This window comes from Cibotium barometz, chromosome 38, assembly GCF_041138505.1.
Source record: "Cibotium barometz isolate CiBa-2024 chromosome 38, ASM4113850v1, whole genome shotgun sequence".
Lineage (NCBI taxonomy): Eukaryota > Viridiplantae > Streptophyta > Polypodiopsida > Cyatheales > Cibotiaceae > Cibotium > Cibotium barometz.
In genome coordinates, this window is record NC_141083.1 from 37,577,876 (window position 1) to 37,591,017 (window position 13,142).

Consider the following 13,142-nt stretch of genomic DNA (forward strand, 5'->3'; position numbering starts at 1 on the left):
GGTGTCTAGAGATGATTGGCTCATCGAGCCGGACATGCCTGGACCATCCAATGCCAATTCCTCAAAGCCATCCATAGATGATTTACTTCTTGTAGATCTAAATTTGGAAAGGGATAGGAAAGGCAAGTGTAAACTGGATCAGGGGGCTGAATGCCAATGGGAGTTTGTACGACAAATTCCTGTGACAAAGGTCTTACAGGATGACCCACTTCAAGAGGTCTATAAGGACTCGTTAGAGGGATATTATGCCACAACTAGATTGCCACAGCTGGATCTTCCTCTAGCTCATGTGGTGGTAGTTGAGAAGCTTGCAGGACACATGAACAGAATAGTTGATAAATGGGCCAATGAATACCGAACCTTAGATTGGAAAGAGATTCGGGAACTCACGTGGAAAGGACATCCATTATTCATGGAAGTGTTCTCAACAAATACAGCCAAACCGGGAGAGACAGCCTTTCTTGGAGAAACTGTTGCTCCTCCCCTACGAGAGTTCACTAGAGAGGGACCCTCAACATCTAAGTGGACCACTGCTAGTAGCCCAACTCTAGCACCAAGATATCGTCCTACACCAAATGTGCGACCACAGGTCACATCACACCAACATCTTTCTCACTATAACAATCAGAGGATAGGGGAGCCAACTCGGCCTCCCATTAATGCACCTCCTGAAATGCGGGTGACAAGATCTTTGGAGGGGTTTGGTGAGGCTGGTAATAGGGTACCCACACCAATTTTGGAAACATGTGGACCATCTTTCCAAAGAGAGGAACAATTTCCACTGAGAGTGAGAGGCCGTAGGCCCTATGACGAGTATTCAAGACAAGTAAGACCATCAACTCTTCAGAAACTGGTAAAGAAGTATGAAGGGTCGGGAGATCCATACGATCATGTAGCACCATTTAGGCAAGCAGTTCGAGCTGAGCAAGTGGCTGATAAGCATACTCAAATTGAAGGATTTGGACTCACTCTTGAGGGAAAAGCCCTGGCTTGGTTTCAGGCATTAGAGGCTTCAGACAAATCTTCTTTACGAGTTTTGGAAGAGAGATTCATTGCTGCTTTTTCCTTGATGGGAATTCAACATGACACGGTAGCACACATCTACTCTTTCAAACAAGGCGAGAATGAGAGTGTTAGAGACTGTGTAAATAGAATGAAGCAGTACATTAATCGTTGCCCTGAAGATGAGAAGCCCGCCCAAAGTCGATTAATTTCTCTCTTCTTAAAAGGACTCAAAAATTCAACACTGCATACACATCTCTATGCGAAGAAACATACAAATTTCAATGAGTGTTGCCATGATGCTATGGATTTCACCGATAACTTCAAATTCCAAGATGGTTCTGGCCCAGAGGTGAAACCTAGAGATCAGTGGGGTGATGACCAAAGTTCAGGGTCTAGCGCGCTAGTAAATCCAGACCAGATAGCTAACCTAGTACTAAGAAGATTGGGACAGACCTATCGTCCACCCATGCAGCCACAACAACAGCAGCAGAGAATGAGGAGTGTACTTCCTACAGGTCCTCATCTTTGTGGAGCATGTGGCGGTAACCATAAAACATAGGATTGTAATACCTTTTCTCCTCTAGTCACAAACCAACCCACAAAGAAGTGGTGCCAAGCCTGTGCTTGGAACTTTACCCATACCACACAGGAATGCACTCGCATTGCGAGAATGAGACAGGAACGTGAGCAGCCAAGGGGTGGAGTGGCTCCACAAATGTATCAACAGTATACTAATTTTGAACGTAAGCCACTGATGGCACAAGAGCAAGCACGACCTGTTCTTGGTGCTCAACCTCCTGCTCCAGGGACTGCTCCTGTGAGGGTTGTTGACTACGACAATTCAAATATGTGTAGAGAATTGGTAAACCCAGGCTATGTGGAGGAGGAATATGTATCATATTCATCCAAGGAAAATATCTTTGAAAGTCCCGCATACCCAAGCCCAGCACTGGACACTCAACCAGGGGAACAAAACTCTTTAATGTTGCTAGGCGGCTACCAACCTAGGACTCCATGCCCCTCAGGTCAATGGCAGCCAAGGAAAGTAGAGGCCAAACCAATGGGCCCCTGTTATGAGTGCAGAGAACCCCATTGGGCTCGTGATTGTCCACATCGTTCTAGGCAAGCTTCTCGATCCAATACAACAGTACAACAGTTTCCACCAATTGAAAGATATTGTCTAGGGTGCTGTGTAGAACACTTCCCAAAAGACTGTCTGCTGAAACCACATGAGGAAGGCACCTCTCAACCCAAAGGTCTCACTCAACCTTGTAGGGGCAGTTCCATCGCCACCTTCATCTGAGAATGAGGATGTCGTGCCACTTAGAGTCATGACTAGATCACAGACACGAAATGCAGAAATACAAACTGATGAGACACCTCGAACTAGGGATGCAAAGACAAATCTAGTGGACAAGACCCTACAGTCCAATAGAAAAAAAACCACTAGGAGGAAGAAGAACCGAAACAAACAAACTAAAAGTGCATCCACTAGTTCTCAAGAAGCCTCAAAACAAAACATGAGGGATAAAACTTTTATTTCCCAAGAAGTGCATGAGGAACATCAACCTCAACCTGAGCCTAGTGCTAAACAAAATGAGGCTAGTACGACTGAGGTTAGTTCTGGGGGTTCTGTTTTTGTGGATAAAGTGAATGAGACTCTAGAGGTCATCATTGATGCTCATAGAAGTCGCATTGCAGCTTTATCTGAGCTACCCAAGAAGCTTCAAGAATACCCAAACCCTCGTGAGGAGAAGATCAATCTAGCTGTACATCAGCAACTCATTAGGGAAGCTCAGTCAATACTTGAGGGACCACCACCACCTATTCCTCGGGGCCCAACCTCTCTTAAGCCAACATTAGAAACCATACCAGAAGTGTCGTCAAGTCGGGAAATGAAAAGTGAACTCATTTCACAAGCTCATAGCGAAAGGTCTGCACCATTTGACACCCAATTGAAAGGGGGTAATCTGCCACCACCTAGCCTTGTCTTCCCATGCAATGATGAAGTTATTGATGCTAATGAGGACATGGCAAATGAGATGTGGGCCGCAGTTCATGAGAAAGTTCATGAGAACATGTCTTCTATTAGCTCGCCTCCATTCTCTGAGGTGGATTTTACCAGAGGCACGGAAAACAACTTTGGACGCCCAAGCATCCAGGAGGAAGTTCAAACAATTGTTTCTCCTAGAAGTAAGCAGACAATGAAAACATTACCATCATATCTGGGAGAATATGAGAACTGTTCTCAAACCTTGAGGATACCCTCCATGCATAAAAGGTTGACAAAGGAGAAAGATATGAGTATGGTGCAGGCTATTTTGTCAGCACCCGTGGCTTGTACCTTACCTTTGCTTGATTTGATAAAAATTCGACCTGAGTTGTGGAATGATATTGCCACATGTTTGTCAGAGCAGGTATTGCTACAAAAGGTTCACCATGAGTGTACTATACACCCTGAGACAAAGCATGTAATGCCAGTTCCTATCAACAAAGTAGGAAAATTTTGTGAAGACGATCAGGGAAATGCTACCCTCCCATTAGAAGTGCGAAAAGTATCTTCAACTGCAATACTTGATAGTGGTGCAGGAGTGGGCATTGTGACAAGGTCCATTTGGGAAAAGTGGGGCAAACCAGCTATTAGGAGTACCAGGATGCGCTTGCAGCTAGCTGATGGAAGCTTAGAACATCCCCTTGGGCTGCTTGAGAACATATTGGTCACCACATGTGGGATTGAATATGAGCACACCTTTGCAGTAGTGGATTTTGGAAAACATCCAAACTACGAAGTGATATTGGGTAGACCATTCATGCGGCAATTTCAAATGATTCAAGATTGGGGATACAATTATTTGTACCTCCGACATGATTCTGTCATCACAAGGGTCAACCTACGGAATCACTCATATCGTGATGTAACAAGGTCTCCAATAGATGAGTTTGATTCTGCTTCATCTGAGGGCTCAAGAGTTACATTGTCCGATGGGCGAGAAGATCTATGGATGTGCGGAGCCTCATGTAGGGATTTCAACACTGAGAGACTTAAGGGTAATCGAAGTGTATCAGATGAGGCATACATTCCACAACCCTTCCCTGAGCATTTAATTGATCCATTAGAATGGAGTCATGTCCTTGCAACATTATCGACATGTGCTTTACCGAAGCCAATTCAATTTTGTGACTCAGATGGATATGATATTATTCCTATACGAATGGTACAACCACGTGCCCTTCTAGATGATTTGTACTATAGAGATACATCCACAACAGCTATGCATGTCGAGGAAGTCTCAGTAGAGGATTTGACACTCGAATCTGCTAATGATGCTGATAAGGAAGATGGCTGGGACTCTGATTTTAATAATGATGTGACAATCCCTGAGGAAGAGTTAGGAAAGGCACGCCTACTCTTGAGAGGAAGGGAGGTTCAGATAGAAATCCCTAGAAGCCGACCTAAACGTAAATGCTGTAAGAGCCATAAGAGAATCAGTAGACAAGATGAGCGGGAACAACGTGAGAGACTACAAAAAGAAAAGGAGGAGTCTAAGAGTGAAAACTCTCGACCACCACCTCACTTCTCAGGAAAGAACGGATATCTATACTATGTCCAAGCACAAGATAGTATCAAAGACCAAGTCAAACGATCAGATGGATTCCAAGCAGGGGAAAAGCTAACAACTGTTAGCAAAAATCGTAAAAAGACGAAGAAACACAAACCAAAACTCAAGTCTAAAACCGATTCAAAAAAGAGTGTGGGAAGTGCAAAGACAACGGTTGAACAAAAAAATCCGATGCAAGATAGCAAAGGAGAGCTCAAAACCGCATGGTCTTCAATGAGTGAAGACTCAAGTGGACAAGAACAAGGTCTCAATGTTCCTCCCAATTTCACACAGTACACTCTTCAAGATCGGAAGATTGTTCTTCAACAGCCCATGCGACAAAAACCAAGCGTGCCAGGGGTTTCATACGATGGTCCAGAAGATGCAAAAAAGATTGATATTGCTAAGCCAGGAGAAGAGCCTCGCTATGTGTGGATTGCCACAGACTTGTCCTTAGAAGAGGAGAAGTTATTAATACAAACAATAAAGGAGTATCGCGATGTTTTTGCTTGGAGTTATAAAGACCTCAAAGGAGTTGATCCAAGCATATGTCAGCATACAATACCATTGCGAGAGGATGCAAAACCCTACAAGCAACGTCCTTATACTTACAATGAAAACTTCGCACGGAAGATAAAGGAAGAAATAGACAAGCTCTTAGAGGCAGAATTTATCTATGAGATTGAACACACTGAATGGGTCTCCCCTATTGTAGTGGTGCCCAAGAAAAATGGAAAACTTCGAGTATGTGTCAACCTCAAGAAGGTAAATGCAGCTACTGTGCGTGATCATTACCCACTTCCAATCACGGATCATGTTCTGGAACGAGTTGCAGGGAAAAAGGCATATAGTTTCTTGGATGGATTCTCCGGGTACAATCAAGTGTCAATTGATCCAAAGGATCAACACAAGACAGCCTTTGCTACTGAAGATGGCATCTTTGCCTATCGTGTTATGCCATTTGGTCTAAAAAATGCACCAGCAACCTTTCAGCGGTTAATGAGTCATGTATTCAAGGAGTACCTTAGGCAATTTCTTGAGATTTTCATGGATGATTTATGTGTTCACTCACAAGAGCGTGATGATCATATAGAACACCTGAGACTTGTGTTTCAAAAGTGTCAACTTTATCGTATATGCTTGAATCCTGACAAGTGCAAATTCATGGTAAGACAAGGGAAAATATTGGGCCATATTGTTTCTCGCAATGGGATTTCAACAGATATGGATAAAATTGATGTCATTGTCTCATTACCTCGGCCTATCAACCCTAAAGGGGTACAAACTTTCATGGGACATTGTGGCTATTACCGTAGATTCATCTACATGTATGCTGTCCTAGCCAGACCGTTATATGCTCTTCTTGTAAAGTTTAATTGGACTGATGAGTGTGAGGAATCCTTTGAAAAGTTGAAGCAAGCATTAGTGACTGCACCCATTTTACGGGCACCAGATTGGAACCAAATCTTTCATGTCCACATTGATGCTTCCAACTTTGCAATTGGATGTATTTTGGCTCAATCGGGAGAACACAATAAGGATTTCCCAATCTCATATGCTAGTCGACAGTTGAACAATGCTGAGAGGAATTACACCACAACAGAAAGAGAAGGATTGTCCATGATATATGCAGTGAAAAAGTTTCGCCATTACCTTTTGGCAAACAAATTCATATTTTTTGTGGACCATCAAGCATTGCTATATTTGGTGAATAAACCTTGTGCAACTGGAAGGATAGTAAGGTGGTTTATCATCCTTCTTGAGTTTGATTTTGAAGTTGCAGTTCGAAAAGGAACAACTCATCTAAGGGCAGATCATTTGTCTCGAATCACCTCTGGCGAAGCTCCTGTGGGTGTGGATGATGATATGTTAGATTCAACACTTTTCCTTGTAGAGACAGCTCCTAGATGGTCTGAATCCATTTTAGAAATTTTGACAAGTGGGCAAATACAACTAGCGGGTCCTAATGTGGACCTATGGCGACCATTCACATTAATCTCAGGGAGATTATATCGTCAGGGTAATGATGGAGTGTTGAGGCTTATACCTAACCCTGACCAATATGAGGAGATCTTGGAATGGGCACATGCGGGTATCGATGGAATCCATGCATCAGCTACAACTTGTGTGCGACGTATATCTCAAGATGGGCAATGGTGGCCTACCCTACATGCAGATGCTGAAACATTTGTTCGTAACTGTGCTTCATGTAAAATTCAGAAGCCAATTCATAATGTCACATTATTCCAAATTTCAACTACACCAAGTTGGAGTAAGTATATTGTGGACTATCTTCAGCATGGTCATACGGATCAAACAATTCCTAAACATCGAAAGCAGGCTATTAAAATTGAAGCGGCAAACTATATGCTAATAGAGGGCCAACTCTACAAGAAGGGCAAGGATGGCAACTTACGCATGTGTGTATGTGAAGCTGACTATCTGAAAATCTTAACTCATGCACATGCAGGTGTTGGTGGTGGACACTTTTCTGGCAATACCATAGCTAAGTTGATTAGGTGGTCTGGGCTTTGGTGGCCAACCTTACAAATGGATGCCGAAGAATATGTGAAACGTTGTGACGATTGTCAAAGGACCAAACCTCCAATCACAAAGGACAATATGCCATTGCGGCCTATGTTAAGCACACGTGCTTTTGCAAAATGGGGTATTGATTTTGTCGGTCCCATTAAACCTCCAGCTCATAACACGCATGCAGAATATATTATAGTCGCAACCGACTATTTGACTAAATGGGTAGAGGCAAAGGCAACAGTCAAAAATGATGCCAGAACCACAGCCAAGTTCTTGTATGAGTACGTGTTTACACGCTATGGCTTACCTATTGAGATCGTTAGTGATCAAGGTGTACACTTTGTAAATGAAGTCATAGAATTTTTGCTTCAAGAATTTATGGTAATTCACAAGCGTTCTGCACCCTATCATCCCCAGACCAATGGACAAGCTGAGAGTACTAACAAGATTCTCTGCACAACACTCACAAAGATTGTTGAGGGACATAGGACTGATTGGGAGCAAAAGTTGCACTCAGTTCTCTGGGCATATAGGACAGCCTATAAAACATCTGTGGGCACAACCCCATTTGAACTTGCTTTTGGGCTAGATGCAATTCTTCCCATTGAATTTCTTGTACCTACTCTACGAATAGCTAAACAATTGGATTGGACTGGTCATGAGCTTTCACAACGCGTTGACGAATTGGAAAAGCTTGATGAGACCCGCTTATTGGCAGTAATGGGGATGTATGCCGAGAAGAGGAGACAAAAGCAATGGTATGATAGAAATGTAACAACTGGCCGATTCAAAAAAGGAGACCTGGTGCTCTTGTACACACTTAAGAAACATAAGAGAAAGCTCAAAAAACGTGGCCTAGGACCGTTTGTGATTAATGAGCTTACTCCAAGTGGTGCAGTGCGTTTAGAGACACTAGAAGGTGAGCAAATGCCTAACTTCATTAATGGAAGTCGTCTCAAGAAATACAATGAACCATTAACTGAAGCCATGCTTCAACAGATGCATGCTGCACAAACACGGAAAGAAGCACTTGACCTACTTAGACGTCAGGCTCAAGAGGAGGCTAAAGCCAGAGTTGCAAAAGCCAAGGAGCGTCGCAAAGCTTCTATGTTAGCCATACAATTGGCTACTGATGAGCCATATGTCGAACCATTCAATATTCAAGTGTGCCTTCATCTTCATGAGACTACCTACTTTGTCTCTGCCTTAATTGACTCTGGTGCAGATTATAATGTTCTCTCGTTTGACACCTGGATAGCCTTGGGTCAACCACCACTGGTGCAAATTCCTGTGGACCTACGAAGCTTCTCCGGAGAAGATAACCCTATAGAGGGAAAATGTGTCATTATGATGACCATTCAGGATCACCAGATGTCAGTGCCCTTTTATGTGGCACGTAAGTCCAAGGCAGTAGTAGAGGTTGTTCTCGGTAGATCGTGGTTAAGTGCTACCAATTGCTCATTAGATTGGAAGAATAGACAATACAAGTTGCAAATTGATTCTGATTGCATCTTGGGATCTGCTACACCACGAGCTTTATCGTGTCAAAGGGGTAATGTTTCTACCTTACCCAACCCACAATCAAAATCTGCTCTTGAAGCTCCAAAACAAATGATGTGGATAATTGATGAGTACTCAAGTGAGGGCCATGGCTGGCATGTTCCAACTACTCTAGTTGCTGCTCAAAGAAGGCCAGGCAAGAAGGAATTATCAATGTGGCTACCCAAAGATGCGTACAAACTTGTACCATCTAGTCCAGTTGCTAAGCCTCTTAAGAAGCACATCATTTCCAAGCCCAAACCTCGGATTGTTAATCGATGGGTCCCAAAACATGTTCTTAAAGCACAAGGCTATTATGAGGGTGCAACAGCAATTTGGCTTCCAAAATGCCATGCTTTGACAGGGGTAAAAGAGTGTTTCAGAAAGATTCCAAAAGCCACAATTGATTGTCCATATCAGTGGGTGCAAAAGAAGTCAACACAAACTCTTCAAGAAAGGAAAGGTGGCTGTGATAGCACCTACAAAACTACTTGTGTTGATCTTCCTAAAACATGTATTGAAACACCGGTTGTCCCAAATTCTCCTTGTTACACAATTCCACCCTCCAATGGTGTACCTAAGAAACATCCAACTCCAAAGGAGTCTCATTTGAGTATAGATTCTAGCATTTCAAAGCCTAAATTCTCTTATCTTGCTCAAATTCCAAGACAATTGCTAAAGTTTCCACCGCTTAAAAAGGATATACCAAAAACTAAAGATAAGGCATTAACACTACAATTAAAGCTCTTTGGTAAATCAATGTTTGAATAATGTAGTTCCTTATGCCTTTAGAAGATGTGTTTTCTTTGAGATAATCTTGTTTTTTATTGGAATTGTCATGATGGATATGAGTGTTCTAAATTTCATTGTTCTACGTCCAGATAACTCCTGATGGATATTTGGCGAGATACATGTCCACCATGCATTGACCCTGATAGTACTCGACCAGATCATCGCGGGGGTTATAGTGCTCCTCCGTTTCAAACACATTCTAGGTACTTCTATGCTCCCTTAGGTGAAAGTTGCTGTGGGCATCACTTTGTCACATTATTCTATCAACAGCATCACCCATTTCCACATTGTCAAGAGTGTGCACGGCTTGTATTAGAAGAAGCTTCACATATTTGTTGGATATGCCGCTCTTACTTTAGACGATATGGCACGAGCTTGATGAAGCAAATTGTGGGAGTTACACCCCAACGCCATAATCTTCTTAATGTGAGAATACCAGAGAGAGGACCAAATCAGCGTAGATTACCTGAGGAGGTTCAAGCACAACAATGGAGGGATACAAGCCTAAATGACTTGCAACCACCGATCTTGCAAGCCCTCCTTCCCCAAGCTTCTACATGTCAATATTGGATCAATATGAGTACCTACATTGCGCAGTTCCAAAATCGAAACTGTCTGATTAACCTTCCCATAGAACCAATGCCATACTTTAGTGAGGAAGCACTCCTTCCTCTACCACCTTCTCCAGCTGGCAGGTTTTTGTGAGGGGTTGTCTCTGCATCCTGAGGAAATTGATACCATCTTTCCAGCAGACGAGGACACGGGTCCACCACCAGCGCAAGGGTAAGTTCAATGACTCCATAATAAGATCGACAAGCCAGGGCACTTTTCTCCCATTGGGTTTTTCCCCTAGGCTATATTCGGTGTTTGGCACCAATGGCAAATTTTATTTTTTTCTTTTCTTTTCGTGTTTGTTAATAAAAATTTTGCAGAAATCTCCGTAAAAAACAAGAGCATCAAACACGCCCCAATAGTCCACCTATCGTGCAAACAAACTAGGAAGGGGGGAGACATGCTACGCTTACAAAGATCAAGGAGGAGCAATCTGCACAAAATCAGCAATGCATCAATGCAAACGAACAACATCAACAGGGCACTACAACAGGTGTATTCAAATCTTAATCTTTATTTCTTTATGTGCTCTTATCTTTCGAATATATGGTTTGCATGTTCACACAATGTTGGCTGGTTTAAGTTTTTGATTAGTTGTTAAAATATGGTGAGTGAATTCTAGAGTCTTAGAAGACTTAGGAAAAGATATTTCTATCTAAAGACAGTGTAGGATATATACCAATGGAGTATGCCAAGTTCTTATGCTTTCAAGGTATATTAGTTATCCCTAGTGGTGGCTACCTCTTAGATATGAGCTAGGTGCTAGGAGTAATAAAAATTTACGAAAAAAGTACCCTAAAAAAATATATATCCAAAGTAAATTGAGACATGACGTGTCTACAGCCATGAGAAATGCTTGGTAGGACCTGGGGTTGTCTTAGCACCTTGGGGCCGATGCCTTGGTTTCCATGGGGTGAACACTGATGTCTACAAGCTTCAGAAAAAGACCTTTGAGGAATCTATCGCCTTGATGGATGTTGGTAGGACTCTGGGGTACACTATGGGCCCTCGAGATCGATGCCCTCATCTTCAAGGAGTACTCCTTAGGTCATAAAAGAAAGAAAAAGAATCTGTCGCCCTTGAGATACTTAGCGGTCTTTAGATTCTCTTGGCGGAGGTCTCTGGGCCATTGCTTGGGTCTCTTTGGGATAGAACCTTAATCTTTATCACCTTCTACACGTATATTGGATGGGATCCCCGTCTGCATCCAACTAGTATGGGGAGGTTCCTCCTGCGCTTTCGGCTCTAAGAAGATATCATTGCCAACCTCAAAACCTCCAAAATCTACAGCTACCTCGCCGCCCCGCCTGTCATACTTTGGACAAGTGGACATATACTCTCACTAGGGTGCATGAAGATAGCAATAACCAAAGCATAGACGTACTTGCACACACTAGTAAGTACGTTAGGGAGGGAAATCATTGAGCTTGACTTTGATAAATACCAACCGCATAGCAATCCCCAAGTGCTCTGCTACACGTAGAGTGCACACCATAGTGCTATCGGCCTATAGAAACTTTGTAGCAACACAAAAGCTGACTCCACAAGTACCTCCCGAAAAACATTACACCGAAGGAACCTCTAAAGCACCCTTGTGGAGACACATATCTGTAGGAAAATCAGCCCACACCAAGCACATGCCTCCAAGTCTATCGAAGGCGTCCATGCTTCCCCACCTCGTCAGAGATCCCATGAATCGTTGCAATACTGCAAGATTCTTGGAACAACAAAGCATGTAAGGGGAGTGCAAACGCTATAGTGACAATGAATGGAGAGAGTCACTCGCACGCTTGAGAGATCGTACCTATGTTTTCGCTTTCCTATAAGTGCGAGATAGAAGTGATCAATGTTTGAGCTCAAAACTAAGTGCAAGGGGTTCAATAGAATGGGACGGTAGTCTTCATTTACACAACACCAAATACATGTTATGAGCGTTGATGAATAAATGATCTAATGAATGCTCTAACACGCTAAGTTTACTTTTTACTAGATCCTAAGAGGTCCACCTCATCATCTTTTGAACTCTCCAACCCCTCCGCTTGGGTCTGGCCATGCGAAGGGGTCACCTACTCTTTGCCCTATGCATGGAACTGCCACTCATCTTCATGCTCATCATCCTTGGAATGGTTGTCCTCAGATTCCTCATCTGAGTCATCCCCTTCCCAATCTGGCCGTGACCTTTTTTGGAACAATTGAGGTGTGGATTTCTTACCCTTTTTCTTCTCGGGGGTCAATTCTTGCTTAGCGGTAGGCTTCTTGCCCTTTCTGGTGGCCACTGCATTCAATCAACATTAGAGCTGTAAACTCCCAAAAAATAGGCTTCATACCTCGTACAAATTAAATATTGTACACAAGGAAATGTACTCTGAAACTGCTTTGCCTCCTCTGGAGGAAACTCCCCCTCTGGGTAGTCTAACACCATGGCAAAGTATCCATGTGTCCTTTCCCTAAAGCTCGTCGATCCACTCTTCAGGGTACAATCTTGTCTCCTCCACCTCAAACAACACCCATGCGTCTAAAGGGTGCTTGAGAATGTAGACCCGATCACGTACACTACTTCTCCACCACTTAATACATAGCCATTAAATAAGTCTAAGAAACCAATACAAGAGGCAAGACAACTTCTCCACCATGCAAGGGAAAAAAAAAGAGTTGTGGTACTTTATACATGTACAAGAGGTGTCGTGTTGGGCATGATAGGTGTGGTTGCTAGTCAGGATCCAAGGTAGCACACATTTGTCCTTTCCGCCTAACGAATGACTTCTCAAAATGAGACTTCTCGTAAGATTTTAGGGCATCCGTGATACCTACTCCAAAGTCTTCTGTGGCTCTTTCATGCATGCCAACTACTACAGGTGAGCCCGCCTCCAGCTTCGCGTGCAATTTTAGCATGTACTCGGTCAATTGGAGCTAGTACACATGATGATAGATCCATAAGAAGAAGGCTCTATCGGATGGCGAAATCTATGCATCCCTCTGTTGCATGACGAATGAAGATCAATACAAGGATGCAACAAAAAAGACACTTAGGGCTCTTGAAAAGAGTTCAAAGTTGTAGAT